At 38.2% G+C, this 11,292-nt stretch overlaps 1 pseudogene; it reads left to right on the forward strand.

The window, feature by feature from the left end:
- The first annotated feature begins 3,557 nt into the window (after positions 1–3,557).
- LOC117020807 (suppressor of cytokine signaling 5-like) lies at positions 3,558–5,110 on the forward strand (annotated as a pseudogene).
- The last annotated feature ends 6,182 nt before the right edge of the window (positions 5,111–11,292 follow it).

The raw sequence follows: 11,292 nt of genomic DNA on the forward strand, positions 1-11,292 counted from the left end.
GTCGAAAGGAGTTGCTTGTTAATTTGTGTAATGGATGCTATAAAAGAGCTATCATTGGCGAAATTTGTGGTATTCAGTTACTCTGAACCACTTTGTTGAAGCCACCTTCTGATTAGAATGTTCGCTAACCACTCCTGCCATCGAATTGCTGATTAGAACGCAAGTTGCACCTGGGGGTAATTTCAAGTAACCAACACCTACAAATGTCATCCTGTCTTTGCCAAAAGTTTTCATATGCCCAAGTATTTTATTTTGAAAGAGGAGATTTATTTCTTGAACATGCCAATTAAAAAAAAGATAGAAGCAATGTGGGAGTCTAACACTAGGGGAATGGTTACAACAGTTTACAGCATGTCTATGTAAGTTGCCAAAACAGGGACCTGCAGCCTATCTAAGGTTCCGGAAGTACTGGAAGAGTTTTCTGAAACATTCTCACCTAGAATATGCTTCCCTTACCTTGTTTCCAAGGATAAATGTCAAATGTTTTAAGGTAAATTGCAAACAGGAGATCCGGTGCCCCTAGGAGGCTGCCAGGCCAGGAAAGATGGTCCGCGATATTAAACATATTCAAAGGACACTGCAGACTTGGACAGTAAACATGATGGACTGAAGATCAAAAGCCATTGCCCTGTTTTCTGAGCAGTGCATAAACCTCCCAGACTCTTCTGCAACCCTAAGGACAGAGAGGAGCGCCACGATGACTGAGATTGAGTTTCTCCAGCTTGGCAATCTCAGGGTTAGTGTGTAGACAATCTAGGAAATACATTGAAATGGGTAACGTGGTTTACACATTTGAATTCTGATTTCTACTCTGCTATGCAATGTTGAATCCATTAGTCTCTTTCTTCTTTCAGATACTTTTCACCATGCTCACCCTTATGACAAACATTTACTTAGCACCCACTGCAGGCCAGGCATTCGACCAAGGGCTGTGAAAATCAGAGAAGAAAACAACATAGATCTTGCCCTGTAGGACTTAATAGCTAACTCTTACACGCTAATTACTGTTTACTAGATACTATTGCCTCTCAACCCTCCCACAACCTTATGAGATAGGTACTATTATTAGCACCTGTTTGATAGATGAGGAAACTGAGGCACAACAAAAGTCACACAAACTAGTAAGGCAGAGGTTTGAATCTGGGCAGCCGGGCTCTCAAATTCATGCTCTTACCCATACACCACCTCACCTATCTAGTTTAGTGAGGGGATGGGTGCATAAGTAAATACATAGAATGCACAGTGGTAGAGGCACCAAATACCACAAGAGCACAAAACAAGAGGTCCACTCAGCTCAGGGTTTGAGGAGGGGAAAGGAAAGAAGCATTACCTGGATGAGATGACGCCTGGGCGGCACTGGAAGGCATGAGTAGGAATCAACTAGGAACAGAAGAGGAAAGAAGACTACAGCCAGAGAAGACAGGACGGTGTGTGTGGGGAACCACAAACAGTGCCATGTCACTGGGGTGTAAAATGCAAGGGGGGCGGGGGAGATAGTTTGCTCCACACACAATAATGGGCCCCTTCTATGGGCAGGCGTGGTGCTCGGTGCTGGGGGTATTGCAGCGACAGAGCACCTAAGGAACTTGAACTTGCGCTTTCCATCATCTTGCTCCCTTAAGTAACTTTTTGAAACTACCCCCAGACAAAACACTCAATAAACTAGAAATAGAAAGGACCTTCCTCAACCTGGTAAAGGGCATCTATGAAAAACCCACACTAACATATTCCGTGGTGAAAGACAAAATGCCTCCCCCTAAGACCAAGAATAAGACAAGGATATCCTCTCTCACCACATCTATTCAGTATTGTACTGAAGGTTCCAGCCAGGGTCATTAGGCTAGAAAAATTATATAAAAGGCATGCAAGTGGGAAAGGAAAGCAACACTTAAATAAGAGTGCTAAAACATCACAGTTTTGAATGCCATCCAATGGAATTTAAATACAATAGCAATTTAATACCCACTATTATCCACCTATATATGTAAAAAAAGTAATGTCACCTTGTTAACTATAAGAAATTTTACATTACTCTCTTTTCTCCTTGAACTTGTATTTCTATTCCATTTTCCTCTCACAGAAATTTAGCCTCAGGTGATATAACTTTATGCTTGAAAGTGTATCATACTTCTCCACCACATAAAAGTGCATTTACTTTGAAATTTAATTTGTAAAAACATTGTAAAAACATTAATTTGTAAAAACATGTAGAGATCACGATCCTCTAAAAACTTTCTTACCTATCATTGCAAATATTATTATTGTATGATTAATCAAAATAACATATAGCATTATTTTTGTTAAAGGAAATTTTATCGCAAAAGTATCTCAATGAAGTGGCAGGTGATTTTTCTCGAGTCCTGCATTATTCTATTCTTATTTTTTTGGCAGTGGCTAAGAAAATTTGTTCATATGAAATAAGTAGACGGGAATGGAAAGGGTTTTGCTATAGCAATAATATTCAGTATTTTTTGGAACTCCTTCCAAATAAATGTGCCCCCAAATCACATAGCATAATCATTATCAAAACTTATTTTAATAATTCATCAACTGACAACTCCAGGAGGTCCTTATTCAATTTTGTTGAAAGCAAATGTTTGGAAACCATCTGACTTGCAAAAAGATGTGTTATCTGGTCATTAAAATTGTTCACTTTCTCAGTCCAGACACCAGTATTTCACTATGTCCCTTTGTTAGGCCCTCTAAGAGGTTTATATGCGCTGGCAGTGCACCTGAGAATGATTCTTTGGGGAGGGGGAGAGCCCTTGGTTTTTGTTTGTTTTGTTTGCCCCCCCCACTCCAATGATAGTGACTTTTGTTCACTATCTCCAGGGCCTAGAAGTGTCAGATACATAGTAGGTGCTCAATGACTATAGAATATTATGAAATAATGTAAAAACCCCCGGTGTCAGGGTGCATATAGGAGGGCAAGGAGAAGAGGCAGAGACTCAGAGGCACCCAGTGTACCGATTTGGGTTTTTCAGTTCCAAGGCATCAAAAGGCCACCTTTCCCCAAATCGAAGCAGCACTGAGTAGAGGAAAGGCCTAATCTTTGGCAGCCAACCTGGGTTTGAATTGTGACATTGACATTGAACAACTGTGACTTCAGGCCAACTCTTGGTCTTAGATTCTTACCCGGGATAAAAAGGATAATTGTCCCTCCAGAAGAGGCTATGGAGGAAGTGACGATGACATATGATAATGTCTATAAAGTGTCTGCACCACTGCATACACTCAGGAAATAGGATTTGTCCTTCATTGGACCCTGCTTCTTTTCCTTTTGGTGGCACCATCCTTCCCTCTTACTAGGCCAGAAATTTGCACTATTGGACTCACCCTGAACCCCCACTGCAGCAGATGCTGAGCAGTAGGCAAAATGGCAGAGTTAGGGACCTTGGGTGGAATCCAGGGTCGAGGGACCTCCTGCACCTCAGTTTCCTCATCTAGAAAACAGGAACCACACATTTCCTTCAAGGCTCCCGTCCCTCTGATGTCCCTTCAGAGGAATCCTGTCCCATCCAAAGCCCCACCTGCTATTGGTCACTGTCTTATAATCAATGGATAAAGTGGGGAAAGTGTGGAATAACATCAAATACAGCTGTCAGAATGCCTTTAGCCATGAGGGAGGAAGCCGTAGTGAAAATGTGGACGTGAACTCCAACAGGGGTTTGGCTGTCAAAGAAAAAAATTCAGCAGAGGAGACTCAGCAATTCAGCAACAAAGCAGTCCCTTTAGCGAAAATGTTGCCTTCCAACTGGGATTAAACCCTTCAAATAATTCCTCAAGGAGAAACCAAAATGACGTCACTGAAATTCCTCAGGTTGTCGACATAAGCATTGAAACGAATAATGTGTCATCACAGGAACAAGATTTATAAGAAGAGATTCCTCCTCTTGATGTACTCCATGGGGTGGGAAGAAAAAAAGCATTCCTGTTCTAGAAAGACACAAAGTTCACTGGATACTGATAAAAAGTTTGGTAGAAATCAAAGTGAACATCAAAGGAGAGGGAGGCGATATGGCAAAAGCTCCATACAAGATATGAACAGCGTTTCCAGCACCACTGTAGGAAGTCATCTGAGACAGAAGTTGAAGGATACTGTGGGCTTGTGTTTTCCTATGAGAACTTACAAGAAGCAGTCAAAGTCCCTCTTTTCTAATAAAAGAAAAATACACCTTTCTGAATTAATGCTTGAGAAATATCCTTTCCTTGCTAGCTTGGATTTAGCCCCAAAATGACATTTGATTAAACAGCACACAGCCACTGTGAACCCACATTCAATGTTTTTTGATACATTTGATCCATGCTTGGTTTCCACAGACGATAAAGAACATAAGCTTAGAGAGAAAGACAGCTTAGTATTGCACAAATACGTACATTTGAAGCCACTGCACAGGTTAATTTGTTACATAAACCGGGACCAAAGTTAGCTCCTGGCATGACTGAAATAAGTGGAGACAATCCCGCAATTCCACAAGCTAATTGTGACTCAGTAGAGGACACAACCACCCTGTGTTCTCAGTCACGTAGGCAGAAGCAAAGCCAGGTGTCTGGAGACAGCCATGCCCACGGTAGCAGGCAGGAAGCTTGGCAAACCCACACGCAGATTGATTACAGACACGGCCTTGTGCCCAATTTGCTTCAGATTACAGGTAATCCCTGTTTCTGAGGAGTCATAGACCGTTAGGAAGCAGAACCCCTTCTGGAAGGCACACCCGAAGGTCCACTTGCTCAGGGGCTCTGCGCAAGAGTCCTCTTCTGTGAGCTCCTGTGGCTACAACAGATCCCCGTGTGTCCAAGTTGAACAGTGGACAGCTTTAGTTCTGATGTTCACGACCCTTGTACATTTCACTCCTCCACAGTAACAGGACGTTTGGAACATTATCCCTGTTCTTGGATGTTTTTTGAACCATTGCTTGCTCTGTCACGAGTAGGACTTTCCCTTTCTGCCTGCAATATATCTGCTGTGCAGTGATCTGCAGATGTACTACAGACAATGGAATCGATGGGCTCCCTTCACCATCAATGTCACAGGACGTTTTAAAAGAGTCATTACAAACAATAAGTTTGTGTTCACTGGTTAGGATGAGAACCACTCAAGGTGAAGTAAACTCTCCTGTCTCCTATCCCCACAGGGCATTAACTAGATCTGCTGATGTGCATTTATGTGCATTAGACCCCTACAGCAAGCATGATGCGTTACGTGTTTTTTGTTTTTTTAATTTTTTTTATATTGGGGAACAGTGTGTTTCTCCAGGGCCCATCAGCTCCAAGTCATTGTCCTTCGATGTAGTTGTGGAGGGCGCAGCTCAGCTCCAAGTCCAGTCACCATTTTCAATTGTAGTTCCAGGGGGCGCAGCCCACCATCCCATGTGGGAATTGAACTGGCAACCTTGTTGTTAAGAGCTCGAGCTCTAACCAACTGAGCCACCCCTCAGCAGCTCAGTGGCAGCTTGTTGTCTTCAACCTAGTTGTGGAGGGCGCAAACAGTGTGATTAATGTTTGAAATTATTACTGTTTCTAAGAAATTTTCTGTAAACTTCCCAAAGCAGCAATGTTTGTAGTTATTATAAATCAAGCTTTGGAAGTCCAAAAAATAAAGACTGCCTTCCTTTTAGAAAAAAATAAAATAAAATAAATAAATAAATGCTTGGGCTGGCCCGGTGGCTCAGGCGGTTGGAGTTCCGTGCTCCTAATGCCGAAGGCTCCTGGTTCGATTCCCACATGGGCCAGTGGGCTCTCAACCACAAGGCTCCTGGTTAGACACCTCGACTCCTGCAAGGGATGGTGGGCTCCGCCCCCTGTAACTAACAATGGCAACTGGACCTGGAGCTGAGCTGCGCCCTCCACAACTAAGACTGAAAGGACAACAACTTGACTTGGAAAAGTCCCGGAAGTACACACTATTCCCCAATAAAGTCCTGTTCCCCTTCCCCAATAATAATAATAATCAAAAAAAGCTATGTCCTGGCTGCAGGGGCTTCACGCAGTTCACATAAGTGTTGCTATAATTTATATTCAGTCTCCTTGTCTCTTCTGCAAAAGGTACTGTTAAATAAACCGGGTTTTTAAGATAGTAGTTCTTACAGTTTCAGACTTATAAAATTGGTAGTAGAATTTTATTTAAAGACCTTAAGTATTATCTTTTTTAATGAGAGCTTTCACTGAAAACATTTGGAATAGCTACTACAATGTAGTCCTGTGTGTGGTTTTTAAAGTTGACATGTACAGTCTAATTGTTGATTCATTAAAGTTGGATCTTTTCCTAAGCCCACGATGAGTTTGTGAACCATGAAGAAAATGAGACGAGAAGGTGCCCAAACAAGTCAGATAATAGCAACTACAGTGGTTGCTGATGTTGAGATTATTGTTAAACTGTAATTAATAATTTGAATGGCAGCGTTTATCTCTTTGTTGTAAACTCATAGCTGAATTGCTTAAGCACAATTTATAGAATTTCAGTGTAGTTAATTTTTAATAGGAAATCTGAAACTGAAATTGCAGATTTAAAATACTGTACAATTATTGTATCTGTAAACTTAGCACCTTTTTGTCACCTAGAATAGTATGTAATACTATTTGAATGAGCTATTTTGGAAGTCGTAACAAGTTCTAGTGTTTGCTTCTTAGTATTGAACTAAATGTACAGTTTTGTCCTAGACATTTTGCACTAAAATAGTTGAATCCACTCTTGTGTCTTTTTTGTTAACATGCTCTGAATCATTGGTGAGTGCGTGCTCCTTCGTTTCCTGACCTGCTGCTACAGAATGTTCTTTTACATTCTTATGGCTATTGCCAAGACTACAAAAAAGAAAAGTTATATTTGTATGCAACACTAACCCTTTGACCGCTAATGTATGTTTCCACTTGCTGTATCTTGTTATGGCTACTTTTGTTTTTTTGGTGCTAATGAAAGATATTTGGTGTTCTTCTTGTTAAAAAACAAAAACAAAAACAAACAAGACAAAAAACTTTTTTGATGTCCCCAAGGTAGAGTTCTGCCTCCCTTCTCTTCATGTGTGCAATTCCGTAATACATCTGCTATATATCACATTGTGTGTTCAACACCCAAAGTCAGTTCTCCTTCCATCACCATGTATTTGATCCTGTCCACATCTTAAAACAACACAGGGGATGGGTGTACTCAGCACTACAGTCCCTGGGTAATATGCTATCTCCCCCTCCAGCCAATGATTTCCTCCAGAGCAAGGAGTCATTCTGTAAAACCTCAGACAACCATGAGGCTCAGCTCCTGGAAACTACTCGAATGTTACTTAAGTGAAAAAAATCTGGAGGTAAACTGCTGACATCATAGCTTGGCCAAGGACAGCCTGCTTTGAGAATGGAAGGGTAGCCATGAACCAAGGCTTCCTAAAAAACTGGAGAGTCAAGGAAGGGCCATAGTTTCTGTTAACTCCCTGGCAGTTCCTTAAGTTTATAAAACCTGAAGAAATGATGCTAAAAACAAACTTGTAGGCCTGGAAGCTGCCTAGAGGGCTGGTGCAGGGTGTGGGCAGCCGGCACCGTTTCCCAGGTTGTTTATCTTAATCTCTTTGAGAACAAGAAACACATGTTAAGATGGGTTATTTTCTCTGAAATTTAATCCATAATTTGCTGAAGTTTTAAAAAGTTCTATCACTGTGGCAGGGGAGAATCCCTCCATTACTATGACAAAGCTCATGCCTTCTAGGAAAGCAACGGAAGCACCCCAGAATGTTAACAGGATTTATATCTAGGGAGTAGATGTACCGGAGATTCTCCCCCAATTTTTTGGTATTTTATAGATTTTTATTTAAGAACAGGTATTCTTACAATGAAAACCTTTAAGAAGTCTATATCACGAACTCAAAAAATTTCCATCTACAGATTTATAAAATAACAAAAAATTAATTAAAGCATGAGACTCTTTTGATTATGTTAAACCCATTTTCATAGCATTGGATAGAGTATTTAGAAAGATTTTGTCTCAGTTTTGGGGAAACATTATCCCTGGACTAAATACTTCTCTGTTCCCACCTAACAAAGCAGAAAAATAATACCTGAAGTGGTCAAACTGTTTCCTGGTAATTTAACCACATCCCAGAACAAAGCTCAAGAATATTTATAGGAATACAATTATATCCCATCCACAACAAGATAAAGTTTACAATATCTGGCATGATTGGTCCAGTGTCCAATAAAAGTTAACAAGTATGCAAAAAAGCAGAAAAACATGACCCTTAATGAGAAGAAAAATCAGCCAATGAAACTGACCTAGAAAGTATATTGATGATAGAATTAGTAGAAAAGTACATTAAAACAACTATAACTGCATTCTATATGTTTAAGAAACTAGAGGAAATGTTGAATATGTTAAGTAGGGATATGGAAGATATAAAAAAGATCAAAACTGAACTTCTAGAAAAGACAGCTATAATGTCTGAGATGAAAAAATTCACTGCATGGATTAACAGATTATTGTAGAAGAAAATAAATTAGTGAAACTGAAGATATAGCTACAAAGGCTATCCAAAATGAAACCCAGAAAGAAAGACTACAGAAAATAAAAGGAGAAAGGGAAAAGAGAAAAAAAGCCCTGAGTATCAAATTTGCTATGGGACAACTTCAAGTGGACTAATACACATGTAAGTGGAATTCCTGGAGGAGAAGGAGAGGGAAAGAATAAATATTTGAAGAAGAATGGCTAAAAATTTTTACAAATTTGATAAAAACTATGAACCACAAGACCAAAAAATCTCAACGAACCCCAACCAGAAGAAACATAAAGAAAACGACACCAAAGTACATCATAATCAATTTGCTTAAAACCAGCACTAAAGATCAATCCTTAATAGACCTAAGCAAAAATAAAAGTCCTGGTAATTCTTTCAAATAATAAAAGAGCAAATCTTAAAAGCAGCCAGAGATAAAAGACACATTACATACAGAGGAACAAGTAAATGATGACAGCAGATTTCTCCTTAGAAACCAGGCAAGTCAGCAGAGTAGAACAATTTCTTTAAAATACTTAAACTGTCAACCTAGATTATACTTAGTGAAAATATCTTTCAAAAACAAAGATGAAATAAAGACTTTTTCCAACATAAAAACATCTGAAAGACTTGCACTACAAGAAATGGCCAACGAAGTCCTTCAAGCACAAGGAAAATGATACCACATGGAATATGAATCTATACTTAGGAGTGAAGAGTGAACAGAAATGCAATGTGGGTAAATATTAGATATTTTTTCTTATTTTAATCTTCTTAAAAGATAATTGACTGTTTAAAATAAAAATAATAGCAATATGTACCATGTTTCCCCAACAATAAGACCTAACTGGAAAATAAGCCCTAGCAAGATTTTTTTTCAGGATGACATCCCCTGAACATAAGCCCTAATGTGCCTTGGAGCAAAAATTAATATAAGACTCGGTCTTATTTTTGGAGAAACATGGTATATTTGGGGGCTTCTAATATAGGAAGAAGTAAAATGATAAATAAAATGATAATAGCACCTTATACTATACATGAAGTCATATAATCTCACTTGAAGGTAGACTGTGAGAAGTTAAAATGTGTACTATAAACCCTGAAGCAACCACTAAAACAAACCAACAAAAAGTTATAGCTAACAACACAGCAAAAAGGATATAATTGAATCACTAAAATTAATTAATCTGCAAGAAGGTAGAAAAAGAGGAAAAATGGAACAAATAATAGGTGATACAAATAAAAAAAAATAACAAAGTGATAGACTCAAATCTAACCATATCAATAATCACATTAAATGTAAATGGCTTAAATATCCCAATTAAAAGTGAGAGATTTTCAGAGAAAAAAACACAACCCAATTATATGCCACTGACAAGAAAGCCACTTTAAACATAAAGACACAAATATATTTTTAAAAAAGGATAGAAAAAGATTTATCATGGTAACACTATTTTTAAAAAGTGGGAACAGCTATATTAATATTAGACAAAATAAATTTCAGAACAAAAATAGCACCAGTCACAAAGAATGTCATTTCATTAGAAATGAATGGGACCATTCATCAAGAAGACATAACAAAGCTAAAGGTTAAGCACCTAAGAGCAGAGCAACAAAACACATAAGCAAAAGTGACAGAATGCAAAGAGAAATAGACAAACCTACAACTACAATTGGAGTTTTCAATACCTGTCTCTCAACAACTGATAGAACAAGTGGACAGGAAATCAGTAATGATTTAGAAGATTTAAACAACACTATCAACCAACCTGACCTTACTGACATTTGTAAAATCATTTTCCCCAAAACAGCAGAATACACATTCTTTTCAAGTGCACATGGATAATTTGCCAAAATTGACCATTTTTTTGGATCATAAAACAAGTTTCAAAATATTTGAAAGGAATCAAATCATGCAAAATATATTCTCTCACTACAAAGGAATTAAGATATCTAGAAAAATCCCTGAAATATTTGGGGGTCAAAGATGAAGCCAAGAGTGAAATCAGAAAGTATTTTGAACTGAATAAAGACATAACATATCAAAGTTTGTGGAAAGTTGCTAAAGCAGCATGTTAGATGGAAATTTATAGCACTAAACAGTAGTAGAAAGAATAAAGGGCTCAAATCAATGATCTCAGCTTCCACCTTAGGAATCTAACAAAAGACAGACAAATGAAACCTAAAATAAGTGAAAAAAAGAAATAAAGATCAGAGTAGGAATCAATGAAACAAAAACAGAAAAGCCATAGAGAAAATCAAGAAAACTAAAAGATACATGAATATCAGGTAAGCGTATGAAAGATTTTCAACATTATTGTTCATTAGAGAAATGCAAATTCAAACCACAATGAGATATAACTATAAACCTATCAGAAAGTCTCAAATTAAAAGACTGAACATAGTGTTTACAAGGATATGGAGCAACTGTATTCTCATATACTGCTGGTGGGAATATAAAATAGTACAAAGATTTTGGAAAATTCTTAAAATGTTAATCATATACTTACCATATGACTCAGCCATTCTATTCCTAAGAGAAATGAAAGTATATGTTCATACAAATACTTTCACATTACTGTTCATAGCACCTTTATCTGTAATAGCCCCAAGCTGGAAACAACTCAAGTGTCCGTAAGCAGATGAATGGATAAACAGATTGTGATAGAGCTGTACAGTGGAAAACTACCTAGCAATAGAAAGGGATGAATTCATGATACATGCAGCAACACATATAAATCTTAAAATAACTATACTAAGTGAAAGAAGCCAGAGACCCCCCACACCAAAAAAATGGAGCACATGCTTTATCATTCCATCT

This window comes from Rhinolophus ferrumequinum, chromosome 3, assembly GCF_004115265.2.
Source record: "Rhinolophus ferrumequinum isolate MPI-CBG mRhiFer1 chromosome 3, mRhiFer1_v1.p, whole genome shotgun sequence".
Lineage (NCBI taxonomy): Eukaryota > Metazoa > Chordata > Mammalia > Chiroptera > Rhinolophidae > Rhinolophus > Rhinolophus ferrumequinum.